The following is a 15,647-nucleotide window of genomic DNA, read 5'->3' on the forward strand; positions in this document are numbered from 1 at the left end:
CTTTCAGGCAGAAATGCAAGAGAGGCAAAGCCTTTTCTGCCAGAAGGGGCTACCACAGGGAAAGCAACACCTGTCACTGAAAAAAAGCAAAACAAGAGAAAGAGGTGGCATTGCTGCTACCCGCTCACATGCATGGGGTTCTTGCCAGCAGTTGTCAGCTGGGTTTGGAAATAAGGAGACTATGCCCTAGGCGTAGTCAGATCCCAAAAGGTTGGCTCGACCCAATGGCTTCTGTGCAGGTACAACCTATCTGAGTCATGAGCGCAGGAATTCCAGCAGCCATGCCAAAATCCACAACAATATGTGCACAAAGTCCCAATAACGGAAGCGGAGTTGGCAGCCTGTCCAAGGCTTCCAATGGCTAATTATTGTGGTGCCTTGTTTGTGCTCAGCAGCCGCTGATTTCTTTCTCCCAGGATGCATGAGCAATTACTCATTTCAGGGACTGATGAAATGGCAATTGTATGTTTTGCATCATGCACACGGCAGCGTAGACAGGTGTACACTTTGCCATATTCAGATACCACAAAAGAAAAATGTTGCTGGCCCTGGAGGAAAAAAATCCATAATCTTTAAACTATAACTTTCATTCACAAGCCTCTCTAGAAAGCAAGAGACATGTCAATTGATAATGTGTCCTCAGATATCAGAATAACATATATGAGCTAGGTAACAGGGGAAAGCTATGGTTGAAGGCTGTCCCGTTACATGGTTGCAGGGGACCATAGCTCAGCGGCATACTTTGCATACAGAAGGTCCTGAGTTCAATTCCTGACATCTCCTGTTAAAAGGATCAGAGGGCAGGTGATGGGAAAGCCTGTTCTCTGCCTGTGATCCTGAAAAGCCACTGCTAGTCAGAGTAGGTATATGGGGTGTTAGTATCTCTGGTGTGTCATGCTCCTTCTGGGGTAGCTTGTCCTCCTGGGGTTCCTAGAAGTTGTCAGCATGTAACAGCAGCCACACCTTGGGAACAGCTTTTACTGGCTGGCTAAACCAGGTGAGGTTAGCCAATGGCATGGGCATAGCCGGGGGGCAGGGGGGCAGCTGCCACCCTAGATCAAGTAAAACAATAGAAATACTTAACTAACTGACCAATCACGTCGGTCCTGCCCCCCAACAAAAATGCTGGCTATGCCCATGGTCGATGGGTCTCAAACCCTCAGTGTTAGGGATTTCCCCTGCATGTGAAGACAGGCTCTGGTAGATTGAGTGGACAAGACCAAATATTGTCAAGAAGGTGGTTTCTACATGTGCTGTAGCGGAAAGCGAGGGGCAAATGAGGCTTGTCAACCTGAGAAGGTAGACCATCTAGGAGAAGGAAAACTGTGATCCTAAGCCTCTGCTGTCTTGTGAGATATCTCTGGGAGAAGAAAAGGCTAAGGAGTACACCCTACACAAATCCGGAGTGGAGTCCCTACAACTATTGGATGGTGCCTTGTACACCTTCTGGCAACTCCTGCAGCCAAGCTGGTGCCAAACATATTGCTCTGCTTTCCTTGTTGTCTGGGCAGCCCAGGACCTCCCATACACACTGCTGAGGCTTGTGCCCTGGGGAGGTCACTTCGGTTCTACTAACACAGCAGTTTGACTTCACCCCTGGAAGTGAGACAGGTGGATGACAACAACAACAACACTCCATTAAAGTGAAAGTGCGGGACAGATATATTTTCGTTGTGATTTTAGCACTTTTCCTTGAGGCCTCTTGTTTGGCATTCTGAGGCATAATTAAACATATTTTTCCTTTGGGCCTTTGGTCTGAGTAACTGAACACTTCAGACCCTGTCTCTTAATATTCATAACTTTTTATGCTGTTCCATTTTTGTATTTCATTATTTCTTCTTTGACTCAGTGCATTGTTTTAATCAAAATCCAATTGTTTCTTTCCAAATTGTTGCTAGTCACTTTTGCCTAAAAAAACTTGATGCAGCAGAAAAAATGATTGTATCCCGCACTTCTGCTTGAATTCCCCCCACCCCCTACAGCCTCCTGTGTACCCTCAAAATCTGCCCCAGAGGGCTGGAGGATCATCTGGAGCTGATTTTAGGAATGCTTGGGGACGGGGAGGAAGGGAAAGCCCCATTACACAAATGGAACTTTGCCCCTTTAGTGTTTGTTTATATTATTTAAGGCACTTACCGTATATACTGCTTCATCATGAGTGTTTCTAAGCAGTGTATATAAAGTGGTTTACAGTGTTGGACACAACCCAAAGTAAGGAACAAAACAAAAACAGCTCTAAAGATTGGCAGATTACTTAAAAAAAAACTGAGCAGGAAAAAAATAGTACTGTAAAAGTACAAAAATGCAGCAAAACAGCATACATTACTCTGAGTGAAAAGCAGTAAATCTCTCTTAGGCAATAGCTGGTGAAGCATACAGTGGGGGGAAGGTAAACAATGGAGGCCTTGCCTTCATTCATGACCTGCTTGTGGACTTCATGGAGGTGTCTGGTTGGCCACTGTGGGAAAGAGGATTCTGGATGCATCATCATAGAATTTTATTCATATGTGCAATTAATGGATTCATCATCAGTTAACTAAAAGCCAAATCTTGGCTAACAGATTTTTCAGTGCCAAATTCTCAGCACATTGCTGCTCTCAGTGCAGGAAGTTTAGATGCTAACAGAATCAACACATCTATTCTAGTAAAATTAAAGGATACAGTGATTCTATTTTTGGTCCCTTGAATGACAGGCCGGAACCACAATCCCCCCTCTGTACTGCAAAAATTATAAGTATGCAATGGATTTTATTTTAGAAGAGCAAGATGATCCCAACCTCAAATTGTCCCATTCGAAAGGCAAGCACAAAGAAAGCAAAGCTGTTTACTTACCAGATGCAAGATATTTCAGACAGACTTCTTCTTCTTTGGTGATCACTTGTAGCCGAGTAAGATTGTCTTCCATGAACACAGTTTAACAGTGAGTCCGTAAGTGACTGTGGAGGCCAATTCTGGATCTACACATCCTTCCATAGTGGGGACATAGGTTTCTGGGTGGGAATTGATCATGGTGAGGGTTTGCCAAGAGTGCCTTCCTCTTAGCACATTTCTCCGTGTCATCCTGAGTTCGAGCGTCTTCAAAGCCCATAACACTTTTCAGATTCCTTCATATTGAAGCATCACATTCCCAAAAGTCTCTCTGCACTTTAGCAGCCATTGGTTCTGACAACCAGAACAGTTGCTCCGCTCTGGAGACCCTCCTCCGAGCCTCATAGCTAGCCTCATAGAAGATAGCATATGTCTCATTATGCCCTGCTATCCCAGCAAGGAGAGCATTGCCAATACCTAGGCATCCGTCCACATGCCTCATTTTTTGTTCAGCAGTCAGCCAGGGGAAAATAAGTAAATTGGTGCCTTGAACTGGACTGTTTTGCTTTCTTGTTCTTTCTGGCTCATCTGCGTTTTCTTGCACTTGACAAGAACCTTGAGTTATCAGAACACTACAAAAACTATACAACACCTGTTTGAAGAGTGAAAAGTGAGTGCACAAACCATAATGCCTTTATCATATCACCCTTCAACTCCCTGAAAACATGTTATTGGTCTGTCTCCAGCCCAAATTAGAAAGAATCTGCCAGCATCACTTTTGTTAATGTGTTTGCTGAGAATCAATGTTTTTAAAATGACAGCAGGTGGAGCTCTTGTAACAGCATTTCCTTGGAGCAGTGTGTTCTGTCCAGCTAAGCAACTGCTTTTAAAACAAGTTAAAAATAAGTCAAATGAGTTAACAATACTAATAATACAAAAACAGATCCAATAAGGCCAATCCACAAAATATTTAAAGCAATGTACTTGAATTTAAATCATATAGTTGCTTTGGATTAATAACAGTAATTAAAAGATAGAAATGTGCATTCATAGTTTGTGGGTGGGTGAAGGGTTTGTTGAGCCCCACGTTCTTCATGGGTCCTGGGCTCAGTGAAATTCCTTTAGCACAGAGCAAGACAAAATTACCTGCATAGCTTTCAGTGGAGATTGACCAGATTTAGCGTCTTCCTCTTCTTGCACAATTCCAGTGGATGCGATTATCCTTAATTGAGCGAGAAGAATGTAAAAATGGATCCCAAGGGAACCACATCGTTATATTACCAGAGGCTGAGCAATATGGCATGGCTGCCTCCCTTATGCCTTGCCAGTGAGCATCTAAGATGCACCTGGGTGTCAATGTGGCGTAGCAGTTAGAGCGTCAGTCCAGGAAACCTAGGCTCAAATCCCCATTTGACCATCGAGTGGCCATCTCTCAGCCTAACCTTCAAAATGGGGCAGTTGCGAGATTTAAACGGGTGTGGAGAGACAGAACAATGTATGCCACCTCATGTTCCTTGGAAGATAGGTGGGATTAGTAAGGGGGAAAGAATAATTAAACAATGTGGCTCACGGATGCTGTATCCGGACTCTCAGCCAGAGTAGACGAAACTGGGCTAAATGGATAGTTTGACCTGATATAAAATAGCTTAGCAATAGTGCCATCTCACAAAATTTTGAAAGGAGGCCCATCAGTGCGCTTCCTTTTCGGTTTTAGAAGGGCATGCTAAGCTCTCCTGTCGTGGGCTTATGAGGAATGAAGAATCTATCTTTGGGAGTTCTCTTGTTTTTGGATTTTGCTGCTGTTGCTGTTTCGGTTTTTCATTCTGTGCTGCATTAGTTTGCTGGTTTGTGGTCTCAGATGACACTAGTTTCATTTATTGTAAGCCTCCTTGGGCTCATTTGGAGAGACAGGTTAGAATAGCTAAAAACCCAATAAATACACTATCTTCAAGGAAGAAGCATTTCCTCGTACAGCTAGATGGCAGTAATGGCACATCCATTAGGTAGTTTTTGTACCTTCTTGAAGGATTGGCTTTTGTTTTTTACAATCTACAATAAAAGTAAGGGTATCTTTGATCAAAGTTTGTATAGATGGAGCTGGAACAATGCCTTCATGTTTGTTCCAGATCTTGTCTATTTTTCCTTTGGGCTCCTTGCCCTTCGTCTGCTGGACCCCTTTGGCAGGTGGTAAATCTCAATACCTAAACAGAAAGACCTCCTATGTCCACACAGGCCTCTTCCAGCATAGTTGACGCAGTAGGTCACTTGTCAGCAGAGGGGACAGAAACAATGCCAGCAAACTATTTCATAAGGAGCGGGGCTCTCTTCTGGAGCTGACAAGGTCTCTACAGTTCTTCCCTCCAATACGCAAAACTTCATGCCCAATTACAGCGGCTCAAAGTGAATTTGCTGAGATGAAGGTAAGCAGAAGAGAGAGGGAAAGAGAAGCACACATTGGTGCCACTACTTGAAGCTATATTGAAGAAGTCTGTTTTTATTTCTGCTCTAAAATACTGTTATGTAAACCACTTATGACGTTTTTGGAGACAAAGCGATATATAAATCTTGCTAAAATAAACACATAAAACGCATGTTTTGAATACAGAAGATCCCAAATTCAATCACTGGCATATCTAGTTAAGTATTTCAGGTAGATGGGATGGGGAAATCTTCCTTGTATGTTCCCTACTGTATATACACATATATATCCAAAGTACATCTGTGTGTGCGTTCACTGGAAATATACATGCAGATATGGCTCTGGGTGCATAGAGGACCACATATAAACCACATATAAAACCATAAATCTGGCATGTTTATTGCATGCCAGGTGCCCCCATTAGGTTTTTGATGCTGTTGTTGGGTGTTGAATTTGTAGTTTGGAACACTGTGTGCAATCTAGAGGAAGATAGTCTTATTCAAGAGACTTAGGTAAATGGTGTATCTGCATATTTTACTTCAATGGTTTTATGTGGCACTAATGCTACAGTTATATTCCTTGGGTATTAGTCTTGTTAAATTTACTTCTGGGTAAATGTGAATAGGCTTGGACTGCAACACATACAGCTTTGTTTGGGTCAAGCTCTAAGGAATGGACCCAAACATGTGCAAATTAAACTCCACTTGCATGGTAGGGTTTTCCTGCCTTCATTGCACCCTGAAAAACTATTCAATTGGATTGGGGGAACCTCTGGAAAGGTGTAGAATGTGGCATGGGGGGCTGCAGCAGGAAGGAGGAATTGGTGAAAATTGGGGGTCAATTTTCCATTCATGGCTTCCATTCATCTCTCCCAACCTATATATAAAGGAAATAAAAAATAAGTAGGTATCAGTAACAAGTTTGAATACTGAAGCTTTCCTAGAAGTTAATACAGAAAATAAAATTGTACTCTTTAATTCAATCAGAATACTTCAACATTGTGTTCTCCTGCTGTAGCCATGCAGACAGATAATTAGAAGTGCCAACATGGCTTTTTCCATTGGACAGTTTGGGAAAGATCCAGCCAAAGCTTATCTAAGTCCCATTGATTTCAGGAGGACACATTTCTCACTTTTTCTTACCTGTGGAGTATCTTCTTAGAAGTTAATAAATGTCCATATATCTAAGGGCCAAGCAACATTAATAAAAAAACGTGCCATTTTTTTAAATAGAAAAGCGGTAATATATTCACATATTAGGCACAATTCAATAAACATTAGTCATGAAAGCAATGGAATTGGATTAGTCACAACTAACTTCTGCAGGACTGTGTCCATTCTTTTTCCAATTCACTCCCCTTCTGTCTGTTACCCTGTTATTTTAAAAGATTAAAAAATTGAAACCCTGACTGGAAGTTGAAAGCCTGTATACCAAAGCAGGCTGTGAATTGAAGACCTGGTGTAATTAGATTACTGTAAATACTATAAGATGCTCACCCCTGGTGGTCCATGGATGGCATAGGGCACTAAAGTATTATGCTGCAGGATTTGGGAAAGTTTGATTGAAAGCAAAGAACAAAAAAACCCCTCAAAATCCTTTTAATCTTTTTTTGGGTTTTTTTTTGGTGGGAGTAGTTCTTTGTGAATTTGTTTGCCATCAAATAACACTCCCGAGATAAAACTGTTCAAGCACATAAGTACTCCTACAAATTAATTTACTGCTAGAGATAAAGCTGTAAGATGGATAATATTTTAAACGAAAACTCCACTGTAATTATTATTGTATTAAAAAAGCAAAAAGCAGCAGCCCTCATTGCATTCCCAACGATCTTCTCTCTCTCTCTTAAATTAGCAATTCCAATACACCCCCTTCCAAAAGTGCAGAGGACTTGTTGCTATGTGTCTGGACTCAGCGCGTTTAAACTTTGCTTGGCCCATGCTAAACTAATTTGAGTCAATTTGTCTACATCATCTCAACAATCGTCTTGCGCGTTTTGAATCGTACAAACAACACGACACGATAAAGGCCCGCCAAGCAGATGCCGACCGCTCACTCTGCCGTGGCCGGGGTGTTGCTAGTTCTTCACCATGGTTTCTCCATATCCTAGTGACAATGTTAGTTTTTAGATGGCTGGGTTAAGTCCCTGCCTGGCTAGTTAAGACTTTCTTTACAGAGGACAGGCTCCTATACAACTGCCAACTCTCAGCCTGACCTTTCAAAATGAAAATGGGGGAGAGTCAGCCTGAGTAGCTTCTTAAAAAACAGTCTCCCCTGGGGGTTTAAACAAAACAAAACCAAGAAGATTTCGCAAAGAAGGCGGAAGCATGAATAAGAACAAGGCACCGATATCAGATACACTGCGTCTTGTGAGCAGTTGTTGGCCTAACCTGTTGAAATGAAACCGAGTATGTAAATTGCTTGCTTGGTGTACAAATGTATATATTACAGACCCACACAGGGTCGATATCGACATCAATATTTATCAATTTACATACAATCAAATGATGGGACAATCACTGCTGGCAGAATTAGCTCTGCCATATTATTTCACTCTTCAGATTAAGAACATAACCAAGAACGACCTCATCCTCCTTTTATTAACTGCAGCTGGATTAGCGATTGCAACAAATTGGAAATTTTAAAATGCAAATATTTTGGAAGACTGGATTTCGCAAGTATGAGGCATCGTGCTTGTGGAGAAATTAACCATTTCACAAAAGAAATATCAATCTGGGGGGGAAGCTCAATCCAGGTAAGAGTGAGAAACTGTTAGTGGGTGGTTCCCTAAAATGAATGGATGGGAGGTGACCTGCTCTTGATAAGGTTACACTCCCTCTGAAGGAGCAGGTACGTAGCTTGGGGTACTCCTGGATCCATTGCTGTCTCATGAGGCTCAGGTGGCCTCAGTGGCAGGGAATGCCTTCCATCAGCTTCAACTGGTGGTCCAGCTGCACCCCTAACTGGGCAGAGACAGCCTAACTTCTGTTGTCTATGCTCTGGTAAACTCTAGATTAGATTATTATTATTTTTTCAATTTTTTTAATTGATTTTCCAAAATTTTTCAACAAACAAACATAAATCTTAACTGCACTTAATCCAATCTTAGTAACATTGTTAAGTGACTTCCTCTAATCCCTTTGGATTAATTTCAATGTATATCATTGTAACAGTTTTCCAAAACCAATTTTCTCATAAAATTAACTTAATCACTTAACATCTTTCTTTCTTTTCATTTTAACTTTAAACGTATTATTCTCTAACATCACATATTTAAATCCTAAGACAATCTGGTGTTTGCAAGTTTTTTCCAATTAAGTTATCTTTACATATTTAACCAAATAGTCTTTAAATTTCATCCATTCCTCCTGGTACTCCTCCTCCTTCTGGTCGCGGACTCTTCCTGTCAGGTCGGCTAGCTCCGAAAGTCCATCAGCTAGATTAAATTATTACACCTCATTATACATGGGACTGCCTATTATTATTATTATTATTATTATTATTATTATTATTATTAACCTCACCTTTTCCCCTGGCAAGACTCTGAAGATGGTTTGGAAACTTAAACTGGTGCAGAATTCAGCAGCCAGGTGGCTCACTGGGGCAAGCCTATAACACCAATTCTGTCACAACTGTACTGGTTGCTGATTAGGTTCTGGGCCCAATTCAAAGCGCTAGAACCTGGTAGATATAAATAGTGATTTCCAAAAGGTGAGTCTAGTGGAAAGTGTTTCCCCAAAATAGGCATTTCAAATAATTCATTTTAAAACTCAAATTCAGTTTTAAGTTCCCTCATGCCCACTATGGGCAGATCAACATCAGTTTTCTCCCCAGAGAGCTACAATTCTCAGCTTCCTTAAGCTACAGTTCTCAGGATTCTTAGGGGGAAATAAATGTGTGTTGGGTGTGCTTTAAATGTATAATCTGGATTAGTCCCCAACTGGCACCAAGCAAAACCATGTTTGCGCTGCATATTTTCAGAAACTCTTCAATACATGTTTGAACTGACTCCATAGCTCACTTTTACAGTTGCAATAAACCATATTTCATAGTGCACAGAAATACTGGCTTTTGTTGACCAAAAATTAAAATCTATTCCTCGCCTAGCCAGCAGATAAGGTTCTAAAAGTTGGCTACTGCATTCCCATCTAACTGTATTCTCGCTAGCCACAAGGGATAATGCCCTCCAGATAATTTGGTAGTGCAATATATTTTGCAAGATAAGTCTTTGTTTTCCCTTTTTCCGAGCTTCTCCCCTCTTTTTGTGCTCAGTTTTGCTCATTTCTCTTGTAAGCTGTCTGGACAGGGAGAAAGGCTTTAGTTTTAGGCAATTCTCTCCTTTTTTTCAGCCTCCCTTTTATTGAATTCCAACCTCCATTTTCTTTTTCTTTTTTTTTAAATGGGAACATCATTTATCTTGGACTTTAAGTTGCAGAGGCCTGCAAGGGGCTTCTTTTTCTCTTTCCCAGCTGCATTTGTTGACACACACACAGTCATTCTGGGCTTGAGGTTTCTCTCTCTCCCCCCCCCCCCCATGTCCTCCATCACCCCCCCCCCCACAAAAGCAAGCCATAAAGAATCTACAGCTGTGCCCTTTATTAGCATAGTCATTCTAAGCACAAGAAGGAGAAAGAGACTAAATATATTACAGCCATTACCTCCGTCAAAAAGTGACAATTTAAAAACATTTTAGCTTTTCACTGGGAAAGCCAGGAGAACAAAAGCAAGAGCTATTAATTTTTTTGTAAACGCTTTTTAAAATATGGGTCACTTGGCCGTAATCAAGCAAAAGTGCGGAAGAGTTCAGAGCTTGAGAAAAGCTTGTCAGATATTAGTTCTCTGAAGAATAAAAAAGAGAAAGCAACAATCAGGCTTCATAATATGCTAATTTGTACAAAACACACAACAGTGTGATGTGTGCCCAGGAAGATGTGGGTTTGTTTGGCTCTGTTCTCACCAATTCCATCTTGTATAATGCATGCATATAGCAATTTGGAATGAGCAAACCTTTCTTCTCCAGTTGGGAGTTAAAGACAGCTCAATAACAATAAATAAAAGAACAGCATTTGTGTTTTGTAAAAGAAAGTACTAATTGCCCTTAAAGAGGTCTAGAAATCTGGAAGGAAAGCATTCATCCCAACTGTCCTTATTTACGGTTGACATTTCTAGAAGTTGTTGTTGGTAAATTATCTCTGGTTTGGCCTTTTAGGAATGGTTTGTTAAAATGTTTGTAAGTGCAAGTTAACGGTGCTGCAATTCTTCCATTTTCAGCACTCTCTCACCCCATGCTCTCTCAAACAATTCCCAATCTTTTGGCGGTTAGATTTTCAAAATCTAACAAACTGTCATGGGCACCACCAAATACCTTTGCCCTTCCATTGGCAGAGAAGTTGGTGGTGCTGACCCATGACAAGGCCTTCTTGATGGTAGCTCCCAATTTGTGGAATAATCTCCCTGAGGCACATCTGCTTTCCTCATTATAAACCTAGAGGCGGAATTTAAAAGCATTCCTCTTCATCCAACAGGAGAGACAGATATTGTTCTGGGCAATCTTTAAATTATTAGCTGTTTGGATAGGCAGATGTTTACAGATATTATTCATGAGTGGTCTTCAACTAACTATTACTCAGAGCACTGAAATGAATGAGTTAGATTTATTAATATAAATAGGCCTGGCTCTGCATAAAGCTTAGTTGAATGCCACCCAATGTTTTGAAATGTTTATTTTTTTAAAATTGCATTGTTTTAAAATTGTCGCTTTGTTGTTTGTGTTCCTCTGGGCTTCTCTGGGAAGAAGGAAGGATGAATTTTTCAAACAATAATAATTAATGTCATAGACAAAAAAATGGATAATGTTCAGAATCTCCCCCCCCCCCAAATAAATTAAAACAGGCAAAAAAGCAGGGAACACCTCCAAATCACACAAAATCCTCCCAAACAACAGCAAGATGTCAATAACTCTTACTATTATTATTATTATTATTATTATTATTATTATTATTATTAGACAGGTGCAGGGAAGGGTGTTTGTCTGGGTGTACTGGGGGGACTCCAGCATTAGAAGATAACAGTATGATCCCACACATATTTATTCAGAAACTTTATTTAGTGCAGTTTACTCTCAGGTAAGTATTATATGGTTGGCACATCTATCTGTGATGGGACTGGATACATCTTAGAGGACACACCTACAAATTCATGGGCATGAATGCTGAAGTACTACGTAGGGCATAGCCTGTTAATTTTACAACCTGTTGCAGTTATCATATGGAACCGTTGAAATCATTATTCGACAACCATGCTTTTCTAGCAGATTTTAAATTAAGACAAACTATCATACTTTTGCCTTTTAAATTAGTAGAGGAATACATTTTAATCTGTCTGCTTTTAATCAAGTTAATGTTTCTTCCATAGAATGGTGCTTCAATGATTTTTCTATGTTATAAGGAGAACCTAAACTTGAGATCAGTTGGTCTGTTCTGCTCCTTTACTTTTACATACCCTCCAATGTTTCTCCGATGAAAATAGGGATGTCTCATTCCATACTGATAATTTTACTATTTATACTCCACATCTAATTGGGTTGCCTCAGCCACTCTGGGCAGCTTCCAACATATATAAAAACATAAAAAAGCATTAAAAAAACCACTTCCCTATACAGGATTGCCTTCAGACGGCTTAGGGGTCAGATAATTCCATACCCTCCAACATTTCTCCAATGAAAATAGGGACTTCCTAATGAAAAGTGACACATTCTGGGATCAAATCAGAAACCGGGACGGCTTCTCTAAATCATGGACATCCCTGGAAATTAGGGGCGCTTGGAGGGTCTTCTTTTGGCGGCTGTGAATTTTGATAGACATGCCTTTCTATCACAGTGGTTTCTGTGTGATGTAACAGTGTGATGTAAAAGTCAAATTAATTTCAGAACTTGCTGATCCAAAGGCTGCATACCTGGCTGGCAGAAATCAGTTTCTTTTTCTAAAAATCCCAAAGCAAATATTAGCAATTACTGTATTTTTCCGTGTATAAGACACCCTCATGTATAAGATGCCCCCTATTTTGGGGGGCTCCAAATTAAGAAAACACCCCTCAGCACTACCTGTGTATAAGACGAGCCCCTATTTTAAACCTATTTTTTTTTGTAAAAAAAACACCCTAGTCTTATACATGGAAAAATACGGTATTTTCCATTAACAGATTCTAGGGAGATGCTGACATACCTGCTCATTTGTGGGATGCTCTCTCCAGAGAGGCTCACCTGGCGCCATCATTATACATCTTTAGGCACCAGGTGAAAATGTTTCTCTATAACCAGGCCTTTGGCTGATTAACATTCTATGCATTTTAAAATGTGCTGGGGGGGGTGCTATTGGTTTGTTTTTGTTTTAATGTGTATTTTGTATTTTTATGTTGTGAACTGCCCTGTGATCTTTGGATGAAGAGTGGTATGCACATGTAATGTAATAAAATAAAAATGTGTATCTTTCACATGTGCATTAGAAAAGACTCAGTCTTGCACCTTGGCTTGTTTAACTTTTTATTCATCAAAGATTTGTAAAGTCTGCTTTTCCACAGTTTGAGCAGTAGAACAGTCTTTTTACAGCCTGTCTTATTAAAGTCCAGGATTTCATTAGCTGTTTTGTGCTAAGAGAATCTGATGGAATTCTCATTTAGAATTCTGCATACACTACAGTTTACTTTGCTCTTTCTGAATAAGATGCAAGAGGTGGATTAATATGGTAATGTTTGCTCTACTGGAAGGGGGGGGGGGGAGGGAATGTCGTACATTAAAACCATTGTGGGTATTTACTATTTTAGCGAGGTAGCTCATAGCCATTAATTTAAAAAATGACAATTGGGTAGTGATTAAAATAGAACTCATTAAAAACTTTTGGCAGGTCTACATATACAAAATCCATATTAAGTAAAAAAGAAAAAGAAAAATGGCCTCACATTAAAATGTGGTTTTTAAAATGGCAGCTTCTTTGCATTATTAATATAAAGGATAGAATTCAGCATTGCACCATTACAAACATTTCCTTCAAGCAAGATTGTTCTGGTGTTCTCCTGATTCACCCAGAGCCAGTTTTAGGGGAAATCCCCATGGTATAAGCAGAAGCCATTGTGCAGGCCTCTTGTTGACAGGATTTGATAGTGAATCCTGCCCAGTTGTTTTTTTAAAAAATGTTTTTAAATTTTTTTTTTAAATTTTAAAAAATCAATATCCACAGTTGTTGAAAAACTGAGGGAAAAACAATGATGCCTGTGTTGATGTGATTGCATAACATCGTAATAATGATGTCCATGCAGTATTGGGGAATTGAGGCAGGTTCATCACCTTCTAGAATAGTTTTGCTATCTCTTTTTCTCTGTTCCCGCTGAAGAAAAAGGAGCATTGTTCTGACACACACACATTTCTTATCTGACTGTCAAGGGAAGCAGCACAGAGCTGCAGGAGACAGTGAAGGTATATGCCTTGACCACTGGAAGCTACTGCCCTCCAGCTTCAGTTTTTTAGCCCACTTTTGTATACTTAAACTTTCATTCTAGCATCAAATGCTAAAAAGTTTTTTTAAAGGTTGCCAAAGCTTGTGAATTCTGCACAAAGCATCTGCACCATGCAAATCACAGAATCGTGCAACATATATAGAGTTGCGTATAAGAATACAGATGTGCTCTTACATCAGACACACAATTTATACACTTGTTATAATAGGATCCCTTGAGTTCACACTTGTTTTGCAAAGAATACCAAGGAGACCGGTATCAAGAAGCAGAGGCTGATTTCATTTCCCTTGCTTCCTTTCTACTCCCTTTTCAACAGACGATTTGTGCAAGATCTCTGTTCCCCTCCAAACTGTGACATTTTAGAGCAATTCCTATAAGCTCTTTACAAGAGGAAAGCTTGTATTCATGTTACCCCACCTGTAGACTTGTTTAAAAACAAGAGAGCTTTAGAACAGGAAAACCTCAAGTATGTTGGAGAATCTTAATGCAGAACTACCAACAACTTAACTCACTTTCTCCATGCCCTTTGCCCCTGAGGCAGGAAGAATTATACAGTCATCATCTACAATATTAGATCTGATGGAGCTGGGGTAAGAAGTGCAAAGGGAAATATGTTGGCCAATAAAGGCCCAGAGACTGTACTATTAGTTGGCTACTGTGAATAGGTCTGATGGAGGAACGTGATGGATTCACCATGGATTGGTAAAATTGGTACAGGGGCCTCTTTTCAGTCTGCCCTGGAAATCATGGCTAAGCATAGAATCATAGCTGCAAAAAACCATGAGAGTCACCTAGTCCAACCCCTTGCAATGTCAGAATCTTTTGCCAAGTGAGGGGTTTGAACCCACAAACCTGAGATTAAAAGTCCCATGCTGTACTGACTGAACTATCCCAGGTCCTTAAACGCCATGTAAACTCCCCACAACGTGGCACCGATCCACACAAATGACAACTGCACACGACTGCCATAGCAGGCTGCATACTCCCAATGATGACTGCATGGTGGCTACTTGGTATAAAACCAGCCCATAGAATAGATAATGACTTATTGGTGCTCAAACCATGCAAAGCAACAGCTATTGGACAGCAATCACTTCATCAACTTAATTTTTTTACCAACTTATTCCTAAATAAAGATACAAACAATACTATATGTGGTTGGGTGAAGAACAAACACAATAGGTTGTATCCATCAAAGTTCAATTCACAGCAGATCCACTGACCTTAATAGACCAAAGTCCATTAACTTCCATGGGTCTGTAGAACTAGTTTTGGGTACAGTCCAATGACTGGAACCATGAATTATCCCATCAAGCAATTTAGACAGTCGTGATTGTAGTAATTTAAAGACATTTCTTTAAAAGAAACATTGGGATGGGAGTGTCAAGATGATCTCTGGAGAACGGTGTGATGGGGTGAATGAAGCCTGTTTGGCTGAAGAGGCTTCAGCATAAAACTAGTTGTGGCTGCAAATTCATGAAATTCACTGTGTTAGCAACACCCTAGTGGTCCCGGGCCCTAAGGAAGTTAGATTAGCCTCAACCAGAGCCAGGGCCTTTTCAACACTGGCTCCGGCCTGGTGGAATGCTCTGTCTCATGAGACCAGGGCCCTGTGGGATCTGATTTCTTTCCGCAGGGCCTGTAAGACAAAGCTGTGCCGCCTGGCCTTTGGCTTAGAATCAATTTGATTCCCTCCCCCTCTTTCTTTTTTCCTTTCACCTCCTGTGAAGAGGCTGCATCTTAATGTTTTATTTTAATCTTGTTTTTTAAGTTGTATTTTAATCAACTTGTTTTTATTATTGGTTGTTAGCCGCCCTGAGCCTGGTCTTGGCTGGGGAGGGCGGGGTATAAATAAAATAATAACAATTATTATTATTATTATTATTATTATTATTATTATTATTATTAATGT

The sequence above is a fragment of the Podarcis muralis genome, chromosome 10 (genome assembly GCF_964188315.1).
Source record: "Podarcis muralis chromosome 10, rPodMur119.hap1.1, whole genome shotgun sequence".
Classification (NCBI taxonomy): Eukaryota; Metazoa; Chordata; class Lepidosauria; order Squamata; family Lacertidae; genus Podarcis; species Podarcis muralis.